Source organism: Hipposideros armiger, unplaced genomic scaffold (genome assembly GCF_001890085.2).
Source record: "Hipposideros armiger isolate ML-2016 unplaced genomic scaffold, ASM189008v1 scaffold_428, whole genome shotgun sequence".
Taxonomy (NCBI): Eukaryota; Metazoa; Chordata; class Mammalia; order Chiroptera; family Hipposideridae; genus Hipposideros; species Hipposideros armiger.
The window spans coordinates 183493-190084 of NW_017731778.1; the positions used below are offsets into that span (position 1 = coordinate 183493).

Sequence of the window (6592 nt, forward strand, 5' to 3'; positions counted from 1 at the left end):
CCATGGGATCAATCTTTGAGTGCCTTAAATTTGGATAGTGGGACAAAGACCAGGAGTCCCAGAGCCTGACAATGGTTCTTGCTTTGTCTACTCTCAGTAAGTCGACATGCAGCTGGTGATCACTTAACAAACTGCTGGTTGCAGACACAGACACACACACACAGACACACACAGACAGACACACACACACACACAGACACAGACACACACACACACACACACACACACAGTGTTGAAGTCTTCTTCAACTAGCATTATCACACTGACCGAAAAAAAACGAGACTTAGGAAAGAAAGGAGGTCAGAGCAGCCCTTACTATAGAAGAGAAGCAGTGCTCTCAGCTAGCGCCTCTAAATAACGGCTCAACTGGACCAGGTGTTATCTGTTCCTTTAATATAAACATAAATGGCATTAAGGACCTAAGGACTTTGCCCATCACCTGATGTTTAAGTTCATCTTCAAAGACCTGATACTCATGAAGCATTCTCCCACTGTTGCACCGCCTTTGCAGCCCCAGTTTGTGCTCTCTGAGCTGACTTTTGTCCTCATTAATACACAAACAAAAACATTGGCTTCACGGATGGGGGTGGGGCGTGGAGGGTATTAGATAAGATTCTATACGGTGCCTAGCATACTGTTAGGTTGGAAGCCCCATGAAGTAATCTATTCTCGAGGCACGGAGGGCTTCATTAGCATTGTCTCCTCCTAGCTGTGAGGCCTTGGACATAACCTGTGAAGAGCCAAGAATATGGACCACAATAAGCATTAGAACGACGCCTAATGCGACATTAACCGCAGCCTGACAAGACCGCGAGGCAGCCACACAGCCAGCTTTCCCTTTAAGCACCTGCGGGCCCGCCCCGCGGAGGAAGCCTCCCGGATGCCGAAGTGTGCCGCCACGAAGTCAGATTCCTCCGCCGACCGCGACGTTCGGGACCTCAGCTTCGCCCTCGGCTAGTCTAGCTTTCCTCCTTTCCCTTCGGCCTGCTTCAGGTCGGCCGGCTGTCGTTTCTCCGGCCAATAAGCCCGGCGACCCTGCCCGCCGGCGCTCGGCCGCGGGCCCAGCCTGGTCTGTGGCGACACTGGAGTGCCGCCGCCCGGCCCCGCCCCCGAGCCCGACACGCACTTCCGTCGACGCCTGTGCGGGGACGCCGCCCTCGGGGCTGCGGGGCGCGCCGCGCGCGGTGATGGACGCGCTGGCCGTGATGATGCATTATCTCCTGACCCAGAACCATGTCCTGCGCAGGGAGAACAGCGAGCTCATGGACCAGGTGCGGCGGTTGCTTTGCGAGAAAGCCAACCGCTGGTTCAGGTGCGTCCGCCGGCCTGCCCCGTGGCTTTTCCTGAAACGTTTAAAGGGGATTCCGTCCGGCTTCCCGAGTTTTTTAGTCAAGCGGCCTCTTACATGAGGTTCTTCGAGGCCAGGTTCTCGAACGACACCCTAAAGGTGGCATTTTTAATCAGCCGCTTCTCTGGGGCGGCAGAAGAGTGGGTAGTCCCCTACATCGAGACGGAGAGCCCCATCCTAGGTCATTATGAGGACTTCGTGGACGCGCTGAAACGAGCCTTTGGCAGGAATGGGTAGAAAACAACCGAGCCGGGACCCCTCGTGTCGGGTGGGACGGCTGCGAGCCACTGCACTCCCCACCAACGCGGTCCTGCTTTGATTCACAACGAGCTCTCCAGTGCCCAGCTGCTGGTCCCTGACCCTTGCTGGAAAATTTGGCGGCCCTCTGTATTTAACCAACCCCACTGCCTTTGCACTCTGCACAGCAACCCCGCTGGGAACCTGAGAGAAAATTGAGTGGACCACCCAGGACCACCACCTGCCATTTCTGAAGACTCGCAGACCGTCTTTGAAAATCGGAGCAGCGGAGCAAGTGCCTGAGTTTGCCACACACCGTGGACACTGATTTGGATAGCTCAGGTCCTGAGACAGCTTCCAGGGTTAGTGTGTATGGCTGGCAGCCAAATTTTGATATTTCTCCCCCCGCCCCAAGATCAGTTTTCCACATACTTCATTTCTGTTCTGAAAACACAAGAGTCTCACAGATTGTGCCTTTTGGTCAGAGAAATTCAGGCACTGGCCACTACATGGGAAAAGTATTTACTTATAAATTTTAAACACATACAGAAGGTACCAAAAAAATGAAATGTATACACATTTTAAGATAACATCTCTTAAAATGTGTATACACTTTTTTTGTGGGGGGGGGGTCATTTTTTGGCACCCCCAGTATATGTCTTACATTACCATATGCCTAGTACTGTACTTGTTACACAAGATACATAAGACAAAAATCTATGTCCTCAGGAACACAATTGTATTCTGAGAAAAAATTCCAAGTGTATATTCTGATGTCTGGTAAAATGCTTTTGTGTGTAATGAATGTCATATATGATTCTTTTTGTATAGTTCTCTTTTTTTTACTTTTCACCCCATAGTTTTAAAGTATATGTTAAAAACATGCAGCTTACAAAGGAGACAGAAAACCCACTTCAGCAATTTTTATGTTTGCTGATTAATCTAATGAAGATGGTGTTTCTAAAAATGCATGTTAACTGGTGGCAAAAAAACTGGGGATGTATATTCTTTGAACTGTATCCACTTGGCTGTATTTCTTTATATTAAATGACTTAGCTCCCTCAAGCTCCCTCATTTTTTTGTAAATTACATTTTTGGCCTCAGTTTTTCTTCTGTAATGAAAAGCATTACTTGGTCATTAAAATTTGGTTCAGAATTCTGTGTTTCTCTTTGGGGCCAAAGAAGGGAAAGAAAAAGGAGGATCTGAGCCCTCCTATTAAACAAAGGGGTCCTTGAAACCCACTAGGAAGGAAAATCCACAACTTAAGTGTCTAGGTTTTATCATTTGTGGTAGTCAATATAGTCTCACTAAAATATCTTTTTGAATTCCTGGTTAGACATCTTCATATTCAGAAAACAGTTTACTGTCTCCTTCATAGAGTTTATATACCTGAGGGCCATAGGAAAAAAACCTAATTATATTTTTGCAAGATATAATTAAAGACAGGTTATAGCAATTATTTTATCATTGATGGTTAGCATTGTAAGAGTTCATAAGGAGACTTGGCCCCTCAATGTAACCTCTTATATACCACACTTTTGCAGCACATATGTACTAAAAAAAAAACCTGAATCTTGGGCCTATTGGCTGATAATTTCAAAGCAGTGTTTTTCCCCACAGTAAAAAAACCGATAGGATATAGCACCAAAGTTTTCTTTTCAATAAACCTCACAAGAGCACATATTTGATAGGCTATAAATGAAAGGCTATAAACTCTAATGAAAGGTCAGTATCAACACTTAGTAAGTCAAATACAGCATGAAAAATGTAACTCAGAAGTCAAAATATCTCATACTTAATTTCCTATAGCTATTTCTTTTTTGTTGTGGATCACGTAAATCTCCAAAAGGAGAAATGAGACAAGAAAAGTACATGAGGCTTGCATACAGACAGTTACATGGAGGGAAAGAGCACGGGGTGGAGAGGTCACTGGTCAATGACTTCCACATCAGATTTTTCCACACCTGAAATGAAGTCATAACAGGTTATGATCAATTCATTTTCTTTAGTCTTCTGCTGAATGACCTGCAGGGAATGGTTCCTCATTTGGTCTTTTATCAGGTTCTCCTAGATGACCAACAGGCCACTGGGACCTTCCTCTGGACCTGAGCAGTTTCCTCATCTGCTACACTGAGATTCTTTTCTCTATGGGCCTTGAAAGGCTTGGTATCTTTGACCTGACTGAATTCATATGTAATCCTCAATATACCTCAGCCATTCTTCATTCTCTGTATTGCCTTCAATATTCTACTTATGCTCCTCAAATCCCTTGAAAAGATCAGAGAAAGATGTGTTCATGGAGTTCATGTATGTAATAAGTTGATCTTTTTCTTCAGACCTAGATTTCAACTTCAGCAAGCTCCTTCTGTTTCTGAGCCTCCTCCATCACCTGGGGTACAGTCCCTAAAAAATCTATGTATAATTTCCCCATCTCTAGGCGTTTCGATGTGAAGCTCCTCATATTGATGTTGCAATTCCAGGTTCTCCATTTGCATGGCTTTAACCCCCATGTCCAGGTTCTTCTGGTTAAACTGCTGTACATCCACAATGGGACCAATGGACAGAGGCAGGCCCATAGCCCAAGGAGACATGAGGGAGAGTCCATCACAGGAATATCCAGAGCTCCTAAGAAATCAATGCCACCAGGCTTGCTTTAGGTGGACTTCCTCGGGAAAGCTTGGCATCTTGAATGCTGTTTGTCTCAGGGGCCACAGCAACCAGTTTATTAGGGTGTCTCAGCAGTGTGTCAAATGTGAGGTATAAAAGACTTCTCAAAGCAGACTCCTTATATGAGGGTGTTTCAAACTGCTCCAAGTAATCCATCTCAGCCCGGCGCCTAGAACTTCAGCTGGGGCTCTGAAGCTCACCTATTTGAGGTCCATGGCAGGCTCTGGCCCATTCTGAGAAAGGAGCCGGCTCAATGCCTGTACTGCTTGTGTGAATCCATGCAGCCAAAGAATCCACTGTTCCTCCCTCACTTGCTCCTCTCAGTCTTCCCTGAGAGTGTCTTTTTATCCTCAAGTGATCCGATTTGCATAAAAATAGAGGAGCAATGATAAAGGATAGATTAGTCTGCCAGTAGAGAGCCAGGTGAACTTGGGCTCCTTGTGAAAAAAAATGGTTTTCTAGTTTTCTTCAGTTTGGCTTGTATGGCTTTACTTGACTTGGGCGTTTTGTGATTTGCCAGAAAATCAGGCAACTCTTCATATATTAAATTAGAGAATGCACTCAAGAGTCAAATGAACATAATTTTTTTTTATGATGCTTTTGCTTTTATTTCCCTCTGATGCAAGTTGTTAAGATTTGACTGTCTTGGCTAAACTAAGGTTCATCTATTGTAATTTTATTTCAGACATTTTAATTTCTTGTCAATTAATTGAAGGTAATGTGCAAGCAGAGCAGATGACTACATATGTAATGCGAACTTCAGATAACTATTAAAGTAAAATAAAATCCTTCATCTTCCCTAGATCCTTTTAAAATGGCCTGTCAACAGCTCTCCAGTGATTCTCTAATTTTAGGGAGCATTAGCATCGCCTCAGGGGGCTTATAAAAAACACAAACTGCGGCGGGCCAAGTGGCACGTTGGTTAAGAGTTGGCTTGGGAGCTTGAGCTCTGAGCAGCAGGGCCACCGGTTCAGGTCCCACATGGGCCAGTGACGCTGCACCCTCCACAGCTAAGATGGTGAACAACAGCTCGACTTGGAACTGGGCTGCAGTGAGTGACCGGCGATGGCGTAGGCTGCAGTGAGGCTGCAGTAGGCTGCCATGAGCTACCGTGAGTGACCGGCAGCCAGCAGCTGGCAAGAGCTGCCATGAGCCGCCATGAGCGGCCGTCCAATGGCCAGCAACCAACTGCCTCAGCCGGGAAGAGCTCAATGATCACAATACCAACTTGGGCCAGTGAAGCGACGTCCTCCACAACCAGACTGAAAAACAAAAGGACAGCAACTTGTCTGTTCCCCTTCCCTGATTCTCCAATGCTGTTCCCCTCCTCCAACTCCCCAATAAAATCTTAAAAAAAAAACCACACAACACAAACTGCTGGGCCCTGTCTCCAGAGTTTCTGATTGACTAGGTCTAGTTGGGGTGAGAAATTAATATTTCTAACTGAAGTTCCAAGGTGATGCTGATGCTGTGGGTGTACAGGTAAAACAAATTAGAGATAAATGTATTTCATTTTCCCTGGTGCAAAAAAAAGAAGCTCATTTATTTTAGAAAACTTGTCATTGTAGGCTTGCTCTCTGCCTCTTGAAATGTATGTAAACCCTTTTAAAGGCAAAAGAGGCCTCTTGCCTATTTTACAATCCAGGAATTTCTCTTTGAAATGGGACCAGAGCCTTCACTTTGAAATGTAATCCCAAGGAAAATAGCACCCCTGTCTCCCAGTTTCCTAGGAGCCTAACTTTAGCAGCTACCTGACTCCAAACTGAAAACCTACCTTTTGTCATAACGATTTGTGAAATTTATTTTTCCTTTGTATGAAAACAATTCTCTTGAGAATTAGTTACCATTTATCTTGAGAACATGGATGTAATGGGTTTCATCTGCCTGTCTAAATAAATGGGTGAGATTTCTTTCCATCTTTGCTATCTCTTTAATGGTTTTCCTGTGATCCACATCACATTCTTGTTTAATACTTATTCAAAAATAAAACTATTTTCTTTCATCTTTGTAGAGGTGTTTTCTAGGTTGACAAGAGATTTTGTTTTTAATTCTATTTCCTCAACATTGGTCAGGGCCACACTTTGAGAACCACTGCACAACATGAACCTAAACGTAGAACTTTACATTTCTCCCTAGAACTTTATCTTGTTGGTTTCACCCTGTTCTTACAGCCTGTTGAAGTCTTGGAATCTTTGAATTTTAATTCTGTCATTCTCCCTACTTGATATCATCTACAAAATTGATAAATTTGTTTTTTATTTTCCAAACCATTAGAAGTTCTGAAAAGAGGCAGCAAGTGTCCCTATAACATGCAGTGCTTACATTATTCATCATACAAC

At 44.4% G+C, this 6592-nt stretch overlaps 1 pseudogene; it reads left to right on the plus strand.

Moving 5' to 3' along the window:
- Positions 1-847: 847 nt before the first annotated feature.
- Positions 848-5044, plus strand: LOC109394551 (protein LDOC1-like; annotated as a pseudogene).
- The last annotated feature ends 1548 nt before the right edge of the window (positions 5045-6592 follow it).